Source organism: Chelon labrosus (assembly GCF_963514085.1).
Source record: "Chelon labrosus genome assembly, chromosome: 18".
Lineage (NCBI taxonomy): Eukaryota > Metazoa > Chordata > Actinopteri > Mugiliformes > Mugilidae > Chelon > Chelon labrosus.
The window spans coordinates 6,212,360-6,227,223 of NC_140351.1; positions in this window are offsets into that span (position 1 = coordinate 6,212,360).

Here is a 14,864-nt window from a genome sequence, read left to right on the forward strand (position 1 = left end):
TTTTTTTGTTTTTGTTTCTTTACACATCATATTTACTCCTGCAACCTCCTGTACCTTCTCACTATGTTACAAGGATGTCTTCCCATTGCAGGCCTAAAACCCTTTGAGTCAGGGCTGTGGTTCTTTTTTCCCAACGCTGAAACTTTCAGAGGCAGCTACAGATACTTTTCTGGAGCCAGAAGAACATCTGCTGCGCCTTTACGTCTGTTCTCAATAAAGGTCAAACATTCAAGAGTAAATTTACTCAAAATTCCTCCGGGAGAACATGACATATGTGAGAAATTAGATTTTGGCTCACTGTCTCCATCATGTGGCTTCAAGCTCAAACTTCAAGTACAAACACAGTATTATGCTTTGACTGCTGGAGACAAAATGCGTAGTCATTGAACTGATATGGTGAGATTAACCTCTGTTACCTCGACCCGTATGTTTATACTCAAACACAGGAAGAGTTTGTTGACAGAAGTGGTTGTTAACACTGTCATTCTGGCTGCTTGCCGTTGCCTCGTAATGGGAGGAGTCTGGTTTCCCAGTAATGTTATGGGAGCTTTTTTTCCAGCGTGCCTTCAAGATAAAGTCTTAAATTAGACCAGAGAGCCATTATTTCAGATTATCAGTCGTCTGAAATATCGAGAAGAAACTAGTTCATACAGAAACTCTGCACATAATGAAATGTCAGTAGTATGAGGAAGGAGGACACAACCATTTCCTTAAAAGGCTTTGTGCTACTTCTGATGTGTACCACTACTGCGGGCACTGAAAGGCAAAAGAGGATGTTAGATTCTGTGCATCTACTTCACTTTTAAATGTGCATTAGTGTCTCTCAATCCTGCAAAGACCAAACATGTTCTCAGTTTTGTTTCTATTTTTGCTCAAAATGAAATTGCGCACAAAGAAGTAGCCTGAAAGCCGAGTTACTGTTAAATCATATCATCTGGAAATGCATTTCTGATTATTGTAAAATCACCAAATATAATAACTATTGTTCAAATTATCCCAGGAGAGAACGTAACAAAATGACAAGTGCTCCATCATTCTCACACACTACTACTACTACTACTTTTGTTTTTTAAATCTCCTTCTTTTGGTCGAGGGAATTTCTTCCTTTACATCAGCGTGCCTCCGTCGCCTCAGGCGTTTACAGCAATCACATGGTCTCACTCCACGCGCCTGCTGAGAACACGGCTTTGGAGGAAACTGCAGAAATGACGCCGACAGCTGGAGACTCGACGCTGAGCCGCTTCATCTGTCTTTTATCTGCACACATCTTCATTTGGCTTGACAAAACGTGAAAGCTGTCAGTGGGTGTCACCTGCTACAGCAAAAGGATGTTATTTTGCATACAGTTGCAAAAATAAGCAGATGACAACGGGACAGGTTAAGACAAATCAATGCAACAACAGATGTTTTAGTTGTTAGTTGGACGGCAGCATGTGATCGTGATTATAGCTTTCAGTAAGGCTTTAAGTGACAGGTAGGATTTCAAAGTCTCCAATTAAAGGAACCACAACAGCCTAAAGAAAGCTCTGCTGGGTGGTAACCTGCCATGAGTTTGAGTTTACATTCATCTGTTACACTGTGTTATACACCGATCAGCCACAACATTAAAACCACTGACAGGAGAAGTGAATAACATTGACCATCTTGCAACAAATTCAGTGTTCTGCTGGGAAACGTTTGGACCTGGCATTCATTGGTGTGGATGTTACTTAGACATGTAGCACCCACCTAGACCAGACCAGGCACCCCCACCCCATAGCAATGACACTGCTTGATGGCTGCAGACATCCCCAGCAGGATGCAGCCCTAAAATGGTTTAGGAACGGCTAAAAAAAAAAACATGAAGAACAGCACAAGGTGTTGACCTGGCCTCCAAATTCACTAGATCCCAAACTGATCAAGTATCTGTGGGATGATCCACAGAGGCCCCTCCCCTCAAAGCCCCCCCCCCCCCCCCCAACAACATTCTGTTGCCAGACACCACAGGACACCCTCAGAAGGCCCATGTCCATTCTCTGATGAGTCACCACAAGGTAGTCCTGCACAATATTAGGAAGGTGGTCATAATGTTATGCCTGATTGGTGTAGTGTGTTAGCTTGTGGAACTGATGGCAGATGAGGAGAGAATGGGCTGACTAAACTGAAACGAAATAAAAACTGCAGCTTGACATTTGTGTTAAGGCTGTCTCATTTATATTTAGCAGCTTCTAATTGTAAACGCAGCGCTTTGTTTCCATCGTCGTTGCTAAGCAACCACAGCTGAGGTGTTATTTGCTCCAGAGTTGTTTCTCAGGGTATCGCTGTTTTCGTTTCCACTATTTGTGTCATTTTTTTATTTTTTTTTTACTTTGCTATAAGTGACTACCAGACACTGCACGTGTATAACAGCAAATAAAAAGCTTTCAGTTATCTGTAGAGTCGTATAGGTACAGCCACATCCAATAAGCTTAACTTCACTATGAAAAGACTCATCTGCCCAATGGACTGAGCATGCCCCGCCCACATGCAGTATGTGCAGAAGAGATGGCATTTCATTGGACGCAAAATGAGTACACGCCCCTCAGTGCAGGATGAGTCATCAACATTTTTAAACAGTTTTCCGTGATAACAAAATGCCATTAAGAATACCAACAAAATTAATGTTTTTTTGTGTTAGTCGGGCCAGATACTGGCCTTCTAAGTGGCAAACACTCACATGCCAAAACATTAGGTACAATACTGAAAACTAATACATTCTAACAGTCCTGGCCTACATCTAAAGTTTAGTTTCTGTTGAAACAGCATCAGAAAGGTGGTAATTTATGTGGATGATCATTTTGGAGGATGTTGTTTAAGGTGCTGTTAAACTGGATTGAATTATACACAAAGATGTTTCTGTTATTCAGCCTAAAACGGGGTTGTCAGAATAATAGAAACACGTGCAATACAATTCAATCATACTACAAAATGAAAACACAGTTTAATCAATAGCTGATGTGAATATCTTCACTCTATGAAGCTAAGATTTTGTGCCGCCCCTGATGTATTCAATTGCATTGATTTTCTGCAGTGTACCTAATAAACTGGCAGGTCAGTGCATACTGAAATACATATTCAATTAACATAGACTGAATTTGTTTTATTGGGAGTTAAAAGTGGTTTGTAATCATCTAATCAGCATTTTTGCTAGTTAGAAATAAGTAAAGTACAGCTGTCTGCATGTATCACCCTACTGGATGAATATAAAATTTGACCTCATAATGCTTTATGGAATATTTAATTGATTTTTAATTGGACTACATTTCATCTGCGTGTGGTCATCAGTGTTTGTACCAGATTTTTATGATAATTCATCAGGCACAAAACTTCCAGCTGCAGCCTCATGGTGGTGCTAGAGGAAAAGCCAGAAGAAAACCAAATCCATGGAGATATTTAAGCTGGAAAAGCATGATACTTTGAGGCAATGCATGTTGTAGACGTTGAGACATTTTACAAGAAAGCTCAGAAAGTCAAATTCAAGGGGATCACAATATCATACCCTCTTTATTGTGAATATCTGTTTAAAAAGTCGTCGTAGTCTGCTGCAATATTCCAGTTTGGCCCAATAACAATCTTAGCTGCATACATTATCAGGTAGTGGTGACACAGTCTGAGGCTGATTATAACGTTTCCCTCTCAGCAGAGGTCACTCATGACACCAGCTCACATCCCAGCGGCCATCTGTCCCTCAAGGAGAAGCCCGCTCTCCGTCAAATTACATTTCCTGCTTGTAATTTTACACCACAAACCTCGTCTCTTATTGCATCGCTCATTGTGTCCCGGGGGAAATCATGTGCCAATCCGAGCAGGTTTCCCGCGATATTGCCTCATGTTGATTGTTTGTTTATTGGCTGCAGGTTGTCATTCAGATTGGTCCCTTTCGTCGGGATGAGGTTTAGCAGATGTTGTGACCCAAAGGGACGGAGCTCAATCTTTAGTTGTCCCAGGAGACGAACTGTTGCCTCAAAAGTTCTCGAGAACTAATTTGATTGTGATGTTTGCACTTCCGATTAGTATTAACTATCTTTCTTCACTTGTTCCCCAGCAACAAATGATGTTACTATCATTATTATTACTTTAAAAGACGTCCAGTGTATCTTGTTTGGGTCTCCACCCCTTTAGGACACTAGTCTCAATACTGTTTTACAGATTTACAAATAGTGAACCAGGATTTTTCAGTAATTTATGGACCGGAAAATACACTTTCCAGGACATGGCACCATTTGAATAACTTAGTCTGTGAAGGTTCTCAGTCATACATCATGGTCGATCCAAAAAACAAAGCTAGAACAAGGGCAACTGGACTTTTTGAAGATGTTTCGGCGCTCATCCAAGTAGCTTCTTGGTTGACGTTGCCGAAATTAGAGGTATAAGACACTGAGAATGTTCTGTGGAAGTTAATTGTGCGATAAATGTGTGATGAGCTGAGCCTTTGTCCTGCTTTGAAATTTCATATAAACAACAATGGCAGGTTTCTTCAATAGGGCAACGCCCCAACAAGGGACTTTTTTCAGTATGGCTGCAAATTGCCCAAAGCGCAAAATCTCATAGACTCAGAGGCCTCATTTTATTGTACAAAATCTTTTTTTTCCACCTTGCTGAGCCACTTGGCTATAACTGCAGGAGGCCATGAAGACTGGGCAGGCTGTACAGTAGTACCAGAGAATTGCATGAGTGGTAACAGAGAAGAAATTAGGTTAGAGATTAGAGGACAGGAGCTCTGTGCAAGAGAGAAGAGAGTAGAGGACATGTGCTCGGTGCATTGTCCCCCAGCAGCCTAGGCCTATAGCAGCGTAACTAAGGGATGGTTCAGTCCAGCACCAACTATAAGCGTTATCAAAAAGGAAAGTCTTAAGCCTGACCTTAAAAACAGAGAGGGCGTCTGCCTCCCGAACCCAAACCGGGAGCTGGTTCCACAGGAGAGGAGCCTGATAACTGAAGGCTCTACCTCCCTTTTTTACTTTTTGAAATTCCAGGAACCACAAGTAGGCCTGTGCTTTGAGACCCGAAGTGATCTGTTGGGATGATATGGTGCAGTGAGGTCTGTGGAAGTAAATATGTCTGTATTTCTATATCTTTGTCATACTATTTTGAAATTTCTTCTTTCGAGACACTCAGTGTGGCAGATTATTAAACTGTAATTTCCTGAGCTGGAATCTAAAGCGTTAAAACAATCACACTGCTAATAAATGAAGCTTATAACTCCCTACTACATCAAGCACTCATGCGCTCACCGCGCCTCGGTGCTGTTGCATTAAAGCCTTAAACAAAGATGGAGTGTCTCGGCGCGGCTTCGTGCACACGTGCGACAGGGCGCTCGGTTTGTGCTGCCCGTCGTCTTTGTTTAAAACGTTTCCGGTTTGCTTCCGCCTCCTGCTTCAGATGCGGGATCACGGGAAAAGCGCACGCCGGACGGACATTGTGAGCTAATGGCGTGTAAAGAGTGGAGAGCCGTGAACAATGTCCTCCATGAACGGTGTATTATTGTGCCCGTCGTCCATGTCCGGTGACGTGATGCATCATTTAGGCTGATGCATGAGGCTCATTAAAATATTGTAAGATGCTTAATGGCGGACTATTTCACAGCTGAATTTAACATGCAGTGTACGCGCCGGGGCTATAATAATCAGGAGGATTGTTAAAAAATAAGTTCTGTCTAAGTTACTTCCTCTTTTTCTTTTTAAGATTTAATTGAGAGTATTGTTACCACCACAGGAGTTAAGAAAAACACCTTGTCTGGAGGTTAATAGAGGCCACGTTCGGCGTCAGGAACACATATTTGCCGCGGCAAATCACGCGGGGGGACAAAAATGATGAGAAAACGTAACAAAAAGAACACAAAGAGACGGTTTATAATGTCAGGTAATGGCATAAAGGTTGTGAACTGATTCCCTTTCCCTCTCTGATTGCCACATGGGAACAAATGAGCGAGCTGCCAATCTGCCGAGCTGATTTCGGAGGGGCCTCAGGTTGCTGATTAATGAAATGTGGGAGGACAAAAAGACGGCTGTGAGCGGCGCCGCGGCATACCCACAATCCCTCACTGCTCTTTCTGATTGGGCTAATCACCCCATTGTCCCTCAGCACTTTGAATCTGGGATTTTTAACGGCAAGAAGAAAAAGACCGACGGAAGGAAACTCACAGAAAACTGCATTTCCTTTTCTTTTCTTTTCTTTTTTTCTGTATCCTCCCACCGTCTCCTCTTTCTCCCCGTTTCAAAAACCCTGCACCATTACCTCCAGTTTTTCCATAACGCCTCATGTGTCATCCATCTAGCTCACTTTAATGGCAGCCTCATAATTATTTAGATGATTATGTGTTGCAAGCCATTTAGCATGCTCAATGACACATGTGTAATTTATTTGCGGCTGCAGCTTCTCGTGGAGGAACAGAGGAAAGAAGTGAAGATGGCGGCCGCGGCGGCGCTGCGGCGGTGAAGCAAATCAGTGCCAAAATTGTTTGATAAATCGCAGCTGTTGATATAATAGGCCACGCCACATCGGAGAGCTAATGTGATACAAATAAGGTATGCTTTGTGTAGCATTGCAGGGCGACGTTTGCTCGGGCTAATGGCGTGTGTCTTGGTTGACCGGTGAACCCACATAACACACTGCACCATTGAGCAAGCTATTAGGACACGATAATGGGCAGAGCAGCCTGGTGCTGAATGTCGCCTCGTTTCCTACGACTCCGGGAAAACACGCAGAAAGTTTTGAATTGTGAAGAGCTGAATATTTCCATTCACACTATTTCCATTTGTGCTCGTCGGTAGAGCTCACGTATATTTGCGAGAAGATTTTTGGCAGCAAAAAAAAGAGTCTACTCAAGACATGCATGTAGAGGAATATATGAAAAAACACAAGGGCTTTGGATGTTATCAAGTTCTACTGTATTGTGCCTCTGTGTGGCTGCAGTAATACCAGGTAACCACTAGAGAGTAGTACAGCCTCACAGAAAGGTAACGGAAGAAAACTGATCCCAGAAATGTCTCTGGTCCGAAGAGATACAAAACCATGTTTTAGACGGCAGCTTTGGTGGCTTTCCAGTGTAGTTACTGTTTATTTTGTGTATTTTATTCAAAAGTTGTTGATTTATTTCAGTATATTAGACCTCGTAGCATATGTTCCATATACTACTAGTGTCGCTGGAGTTCTTGACCTCCTTCCACGTGCCTTGGAAGAAGGTGAGGTTGGGCAAGAAATACAGTTTTCTGTTTTCTGTTTAACAAAATTTTCTTCAGTTCAAAAATGTTCGTGGTGGTTAGCAATGATGTCTCAAAGCAAGAAGGTTCAGAGTTTGAATCCAGGCCGACTGTGGAGTTTGCATGTTCTCCCTGTGTCTGCGTGGGTTCTCTCCATGTACTCCAGCTTCCTCCCGCCGTCCAAAGACATGCTGGTTAGGTTCATTGGTGATTCTAGATTGACCGTAGGTGTGAGTGTGAATGGTTGTCTGTCTCTCTGTGTTAGCCCTGTGATAGACTGGAGACCTGTTCAGGGTGTCCCCCGTCTCTCGCCCGATGACAGCTGGGATAGGCTCCAGCCCCCCCGTGACCCTTCACCGGACAAGCGGTTACAGAAGATGAATGAATGAATGAAGATATGAGAGCGACACTTTCCGTTAAACATCACCAGACTGTTGTTAGCTGCATTTATCATGGACATTTGGACATGTGCATCTACAGCACCTTTGCAAAACAATGTGCACCAGTTATTCAGTTCAATTTTTTACTTGCAGAAATCCTGCACTATTATACACTCACTTGCCAGTTCATTAGGTACACTAGTAACATAGCAGTCCTACACTAAATCTTAGCTTCATAGAGGTTATGGCATCCTCTGGAGGGTTCGCGGGGGCCTGGAGCCTATCCCAGCTGTTATTGGGCGAGAGACGGGGTACACCCTGGACAGGTCTCCAGTCTATCACAGGGCTAACACAGAGAGACAGACAACCATTCACACTACGGCCAATTTAGAATCACCAATGAACCTAACCAGCATGTCTTTGGACGATGGCAACTGTGTTTTCACATTCACTGTATTAGTCAGAGGACCAGACATCCTCCAATATGATCATACCATCGAATGACCACCTTTATGACTCTGATTCAACATAAACTGAACATTAAAACAGTCATGAAGGACTTTTATATCAGAATGCATTCATTTTCACTACTGTACCTAATAAACTGGCAAGTGGGTGTATGCCATTTAAATACGTGAAAAATATACTCCCCAACTGGGACAAGTAGATATTCTTGAGTTGCTGGAAAACCATTCAAAAAATAACGATGACTCATCCTGCACTAAGGGGCGTGTACTAAAAAATATTTTCTTGCTTTCATCTCTTCTTCAGCAGCAGCAACTATTTCAACACAAACATGAACATTATAGACAGTCGTGTAAGGGGATATAGTGCATGACTGTCATATTTAATCACATAAAATGAGCATGCTTCTTTGTGAAAACCATATAAGTTATGTTGTTTTCTAATCAAATAAGAGTATTTTTCTGTGCGTTAAAACATGCCAGCGATGGATCTTTAAGCACAAAAAGTTCCCTCTGAGCCGCGTGCCCGGCCGATCAGGCCAGATTTGAGCTCGCGTGTTTGCAGAGCGGCGCAGCTTGCAGACACGACGTCGGGTGCAGTGTGCTGCAGCTGGGTCCTGACGAGCGCTGAAGTCTGTCGCTGCACTCCAGGACGGCTCTGTCATCTCCAGCATCTGCCGTGACTTCTCGTTGGAGGAGCTTCTGGAACAATCACAGTTCTCTGGTTGTCAGCACCTGGTGTTCCTGTCTGCTTCCCCGCAACATGTCAGCCTCACACATACACCACCACACACACACACACACACACATTTAACCACATATGCATCCCAGAAACAATGAGCAGGTTGCTGTCAGTCCTTACTGTAACATCCAAACAGCAATTTGTTTTAGCAATTAGTGAATTTGCTGAAATCGTTCTCTTTCCACAGTCGGTTACAGGCATCATTCAAACTCACGTAATCAAGAGTTGGGTTCATTTCATTGCTAAAACCAACTCAGATTTTTCAAAACAGCATCACAGCCATCTGCTTTCATTCTTCACAGTAACCCAGAAAACTCATTTGGTGCTTTTTGTGACTTTTCTATAAAATAAACGCAAAGTAAGCTTCTTCTACTTAAACAATAGAGCAAATAATACAATACGACTATGTACGGTCAGGCCTCAGACAGTCATTCTTCAACTCTAGCTGTCAGGTGGAGCTGCTGTTTCTGAACCAAGACTCGTGGTTCACATGGAAGATGGCCAAAAAGAGATGAAAATGATAAAGACAAAACAAAATGCACAATGAAAACACCTACAAATTGGCGCGGAAGGACAAGAGAGTTACGGTTCACCTGCAAAATAAACCAGGCACAAAATGACAATAAAAACAGCAAAACATCTACAAAGTGTCACAGAATGACTTATAAATGGCTGCATTAAAGACTTTCTTTAATAGTTTTAAGTGATATTCAGTGTTCGAATATACTTAAGTGTGAATTTGGACCTGAAAGAAAAACAAAATGATGACAAAGGCCAAAAAAAATTACAAAGAGGTGCTAAGTAACGTAAAAAATGGTCGTATTAAAGCTTCCTTTATTTCATCTGAGCACTGAACCCAACTGGACACTGTTTTGTTTGTTCTTTTTTTTTCTTTTTTGTGTGTGTGGCGCTACAATTGAATTGATTTAATCTGTACCAACATATTGTAGATTGTATGTAGTAGATTTACGATAAACATCCATATCAACACTTCACAATATGTCGACGTGTAACTTTAGTATTTAATTGATTTCCAACACTGGTAATAATTAATTTAAAGCTTAAATACTGATATGATAAGAAGTTTATTTTGACCAGGTTAAGGGAAGGGAAAGGTAGGGGAGGGGATGGGATGAAGGAAGATGAAGAGACCGATGGTGGTCCTCTGATGTTCAGTCGGATGGATGGAAGAACCCAGGAAGTGAGATTCAGGGTAATGGAAGCTTCGGCTCTAAATCATTTAATGTTAAATTAGCAACGTTAGCATGTACGGACATGCAAGAAACGCTAGAAATGAGACAAAGTGTGAGACAAAGAGCTGTAAGCTAACGGACCCTGGACATGACACATTTCAAGAGAATCAATAACTACACGTGTGTAATTTTCCATTTCCTATCGCAATAAAACATGACACATATAAAAGAAAGCTGCACCTGCACCTGTCAGAAGTCTGGTCAGTGGGAATGAAACATTTAGGATTTTAATTATTAAAAGGTTTCATTGAACAGAAACACACAGTTACAGTGGGTTACCTCACTTCATCTTCAGCCCTCCAGGGCCGGTTTTAAACATTTATACGGAGGAAGGTAAGAGGTGAGTACGGGGGTGCCCAGGTTCCCACTCCCACTTCCCCTTCAAAGTGAAATCGCACCTTTAAGCAAGCATCTCCTTGTTCTTTTCCAATATCGATTCAACAGATATACACTCATCTAGGTCTGCTTTGTGCCTCCAAAACAGTTGTGACTCATCCAAGAATGGACATGGACCTTCTGAGGGTGTCCTGAAGGCCGATGGGTCCTGTGGGTTGAGGGGAGGGGCCTCTGTGGATCATCCCACAGACACTTGATCAGTTTGGGATCTAGTGAATTTGGAGGCCAGGTCAACACCTTGTGCTGTTCTTCATGCTCTTTTTTTAGTTGTTCCTAAACCGCTTTTGTGCTGGGGATGGCTGCTGCCATCAAGGAGTGTCTTTGCTATGGGGTGGGGGTGCCTGGTCTGGTCTAGGTGGGTGCTACATGTCTAAGTAACATCATCCACACCAATGAATGCCAGGTCCAAAAGTTTCCCAGCAGAACACATTGAATTGTCACAAGATGGTCAATGTTATTTACTTCTCCTGTCTATGGTCATAATGTTATGCCTAGTCGGTGTTTACTCAAATCTGCAGGGAACAGGAAAGGGAAAGTTGCGTCGGCTTCCCTCGGTAACATCTTCCAAACTCTGGAGGTATTTTTAACCTCTTCAGAAGTTCACATACCCTTTGCAGACGGTCTGCCTTTTTTGTTTCCCCCCAGATTGTGTAGTCGCGTCTCTTCCTCATCACTATTAATTAATGACTAAATGATGATTGAAAGTTGCCTCACCTGACTGCTTATGGAGATGTATTTAGTCTGCTGATTGAAGTCTCTCAATCAGCAGCTAAGTCTGTAATCAACACCTGATTATGACACGGGAACGTACAGTTGCCCCCCCACCCTTCCTCCCACGTCCTAAAAATCATCTCTCCATTTATTTCAATTAATCAGTTAATGGTGTAAAGGTCAGTAGCTCTGCTACCTATCATATTTTCCTTGGTTAAGACTCCCTTTGTCTCTCTGCAGCCTGAACCAACCCAGCGTCGCTGCATCGCTTCATCAGCCAGCGCATTAGAGCAAGTTAGAGGCTGATAATCTTGGGCTTCATGTTTTCACAGTGATTGATTGGCCCGGTCAGGGAGCAGGGGAAGCCGCTAAAGCTCCCGATAAACTACAGCTCAGCACCGTGTCTGGAGTTTGTCGACGTGACGCTGGAGCAAACAGCGAACTGCACGGAGCGACGTACCGTCAGCCCTTGAAACGCAGCGGCACGCGGTGCTAAATCAGGTTCTGGGACACGCAAGCGGGCGACATCAGGTTTGCGTTTAATCTCGGGGAAAAAGAAAAGCACAAGACTTGACTGGCACTTGGAGAAGGCGCCCCGAGTTCAGTCGGAGCTGGGGTGCTCAAAGCGCGATTGAAAAGTATTCAAACAAGCGGGAGAAGCGTAGGTACAAAAAGACCAACGCCTTTTGTTACTGGCTCTGAACATATTTTGGGAGTGTCTGTTTATATTAACAAGAAAGCATGTGTTATGAGAGAATTCATACAAAAATAAAGTTGTTAGGTAAAGGGACTTAGACTGAAGGAATAGTCTGACATTTTGGTAAATTCTTTGGGATTGTTTGGGAGATGATTGGAACTACCTAGGGAGAGACTAGCTTAGCTTAGCATAAGGACACAGCTAGCCTGGCTGCGTCCACTTGTGGCACCTCAAAATCTCAACTAATTCGTTGTTGATGTGCTTGTGCACGTCACACATGACGGTCGTGGATGCAGCCAGTGGCGGAAACAGACCGGATCATTGTTTAAGTTCATTTAAATGTGCGAGGGGTGGTTGCACCTGTTGCATCACGGTGCTCGTGCAAGATTTACGCATTTTCTTTTCTTTCTTTTTTTTTTTCAATCATCTTTGCTAAAGCTGTTTCTAAAGTCCAAATTCCTGCACGGTTGTTGAGGATTTGATAGACAGAGTGCATTAAAAATACAAGCGCAAAGCCCCCGACCTTCACTTCCCGCAGCTTAAATAAATCCCCGCTGCTCTGCTGCAAAAAGTACAGAACAATGTGCGAAGACAAAATTTACGGACATTATCACTCACAGGGTGTGACTTAGCAACATGAAATGTAGGATTTAGTGTATTATTATATAAATATTAGCTATACATCCTGCAGGGCTGGTTCATTTTACATTGTTATGCACCTGGACTTTATCCTGGATACCTTGGCTCTAGGTTCATTGTACATGCTTGAAAAAAAATAGAGCTAATTGATTGATTGACTCATCAGTCAAATAAAAGTCACCATTCTCTCCTCCTTGCTTGCCTGGTTGTGTTTTTGTGGAAACAACATTGTTGGATTGTAAATGTGACATCTGTCGTCTGCCCGGTTCAACTATCTGCTCTGGATCCAGAGAGAAAAAAAAAAATTGGCCTGACTTTCTGCAAACAGTGACTCAGTGACTCGAGCCGCTGCCATGAAAAGCACAAGGTCTGCCTGACTTCACCTGGCTTCACGTCCAGACTGCTGCATGCATGCTTAATTGGAAAAAAAATCATTGTGTTTTCTCAATTGAGAGTAATTATTGTGATCCTCTTGTATCTGCATGTCAGCAGACTTTTCGGGGGTTTACTCCACCTGGCTGGTGTTACCAAAATCCAGCTCCCCGTGCTGGCTCTGATACCGAGGGTCGCTCGCTGCAATTTTGCTCCTGAAAAGGATTATAGCCAGATACTGATTACCTGACAGAGGGAAATGAGACTACGGCCAGTGTTGGCGGGTCTTTTCCAAATCTGAATTGACAGGGCGGAGGTGGGTGGTTGAGTTCAATCCACTGCTGCTGATGAGCGGGTTGATTTCTATTAACCTGCAGCCTGCAGATCAAACAGACTGTTCCATGCCGCTGAGAGAGGGAGAGAGAGAGAGACTCTGCACCGCCCCCCGCCCCAAAACTTTTATGACACACAGAGTCTGCTTAATGGGCTGGAAGATTCTTCCTATTTAGCCCTGTGCAGAAAAAAAAAAAAAAAAAAGGAAGCCGGCCGGTGCTCAGGAAAAATGGCCGCTTCCCGTTAAGTCCCCCAGTGGAATTGGAAATTAGGAAATTATAAGCACAGTCATCAATCACCGGAGGGGGTATGTGCATGAAACGCCCGGGTATTTTCAGAGATGTGAGACTGCGGTGACGTAAAACTTCATCCGAGCAATTATCAAGGGAGTGTCACCTCCTGCACCATTAGCTCAACCACACGGAGCACCTCCCCAACTTTATACCCATGCGGATAACTCTTTCACAAGCTCAGGTTTAAAGAAAATCTGTCATATTTAGTCTCAAATGCCCCCCCGACCCCTAGACGTTTGTGTTAGTTCTTATTTATACCACATCCTGTTGTGTCCAGTCAGACATGAAGCCTGCCGGCAACAAACACGCCCCAACATCCATTGCTAAAAAAATAAAAATAATGATTGACGTTTTGTCTCCCAGCCTCTTGCATGACAGCCGGAGCCGCCCCAGAACATGAGCAGACAGAGCCTGGAGCGGCAGCAGTGTGAGATCAGGAAGCCCCCGAAAGGCGACGACGCAAGAACTGGGGCTGATGGGAAAGGAGGAGGAGGAGGAGGAGGAGGGGAAATATGTCAGCTATGGTAGCTCTGGGAGGGCTGGAGGATAGAATATTGATGCAGAGCAATCATGACAAACAAGATGCAAATTGTCATCATAAACAATCAAACATTTCTCACAGCTGACGGTCGGGGATTGATAGCGAGACAGGAGTATTATGACACAGTTGTGTGAGTCTGGATCTGCGACGTGAAACTTTTTTGATTGGAGCAACAACAGAGGAGTAAAAAAAAAAAAAACTAGAAAATATTTATATGTTAGATGCCACTGGTTGTCTGTCTCTCTGTGTTAGTCCTGCGATAGACTGGAGACGTGTCCAGGGTGAACCCCGCCTCTCGCCCGATAACACAACCCTTCATAGGACAAGCGGTTACGGAAGATGAATGAATGAATGAATGAATGAATTAAACTAATAAAACACAATGGTATAAGCAAAAATGTACAAGATTTGCACATGTACAAATCTACAAGAAATAGATTTAAATATCCACTATATGCATAGGCAGGATGAGTGATTTGGTGAAATGACAGAGGCAGCTGTCCCTTTGTACACCATACAAACATGCCCCTATCAGTCTTAATATGATCTTAACTCAAAATAACTTTTAACCATTACGTTTTAACCATAAAATCTCATATTTTGTGAGTAGAAAATCGTTTTTAAAAGTGACTACACTGTAAAAACTGTAAAAAATTTGTTTGTTGGTTTTAGTTATTATCAGAAGAAACTGTGCAATTTCACTATCTGGCAGTCGGCGGCAGTAATGCTTCATGAACCACAGCAATGCTCCAATAAATGCAGCGAAGAAGAAGAACGCAAGCTCGTGAACATGGGTGCACCAGTGAAAAATGTGCAAAGAATC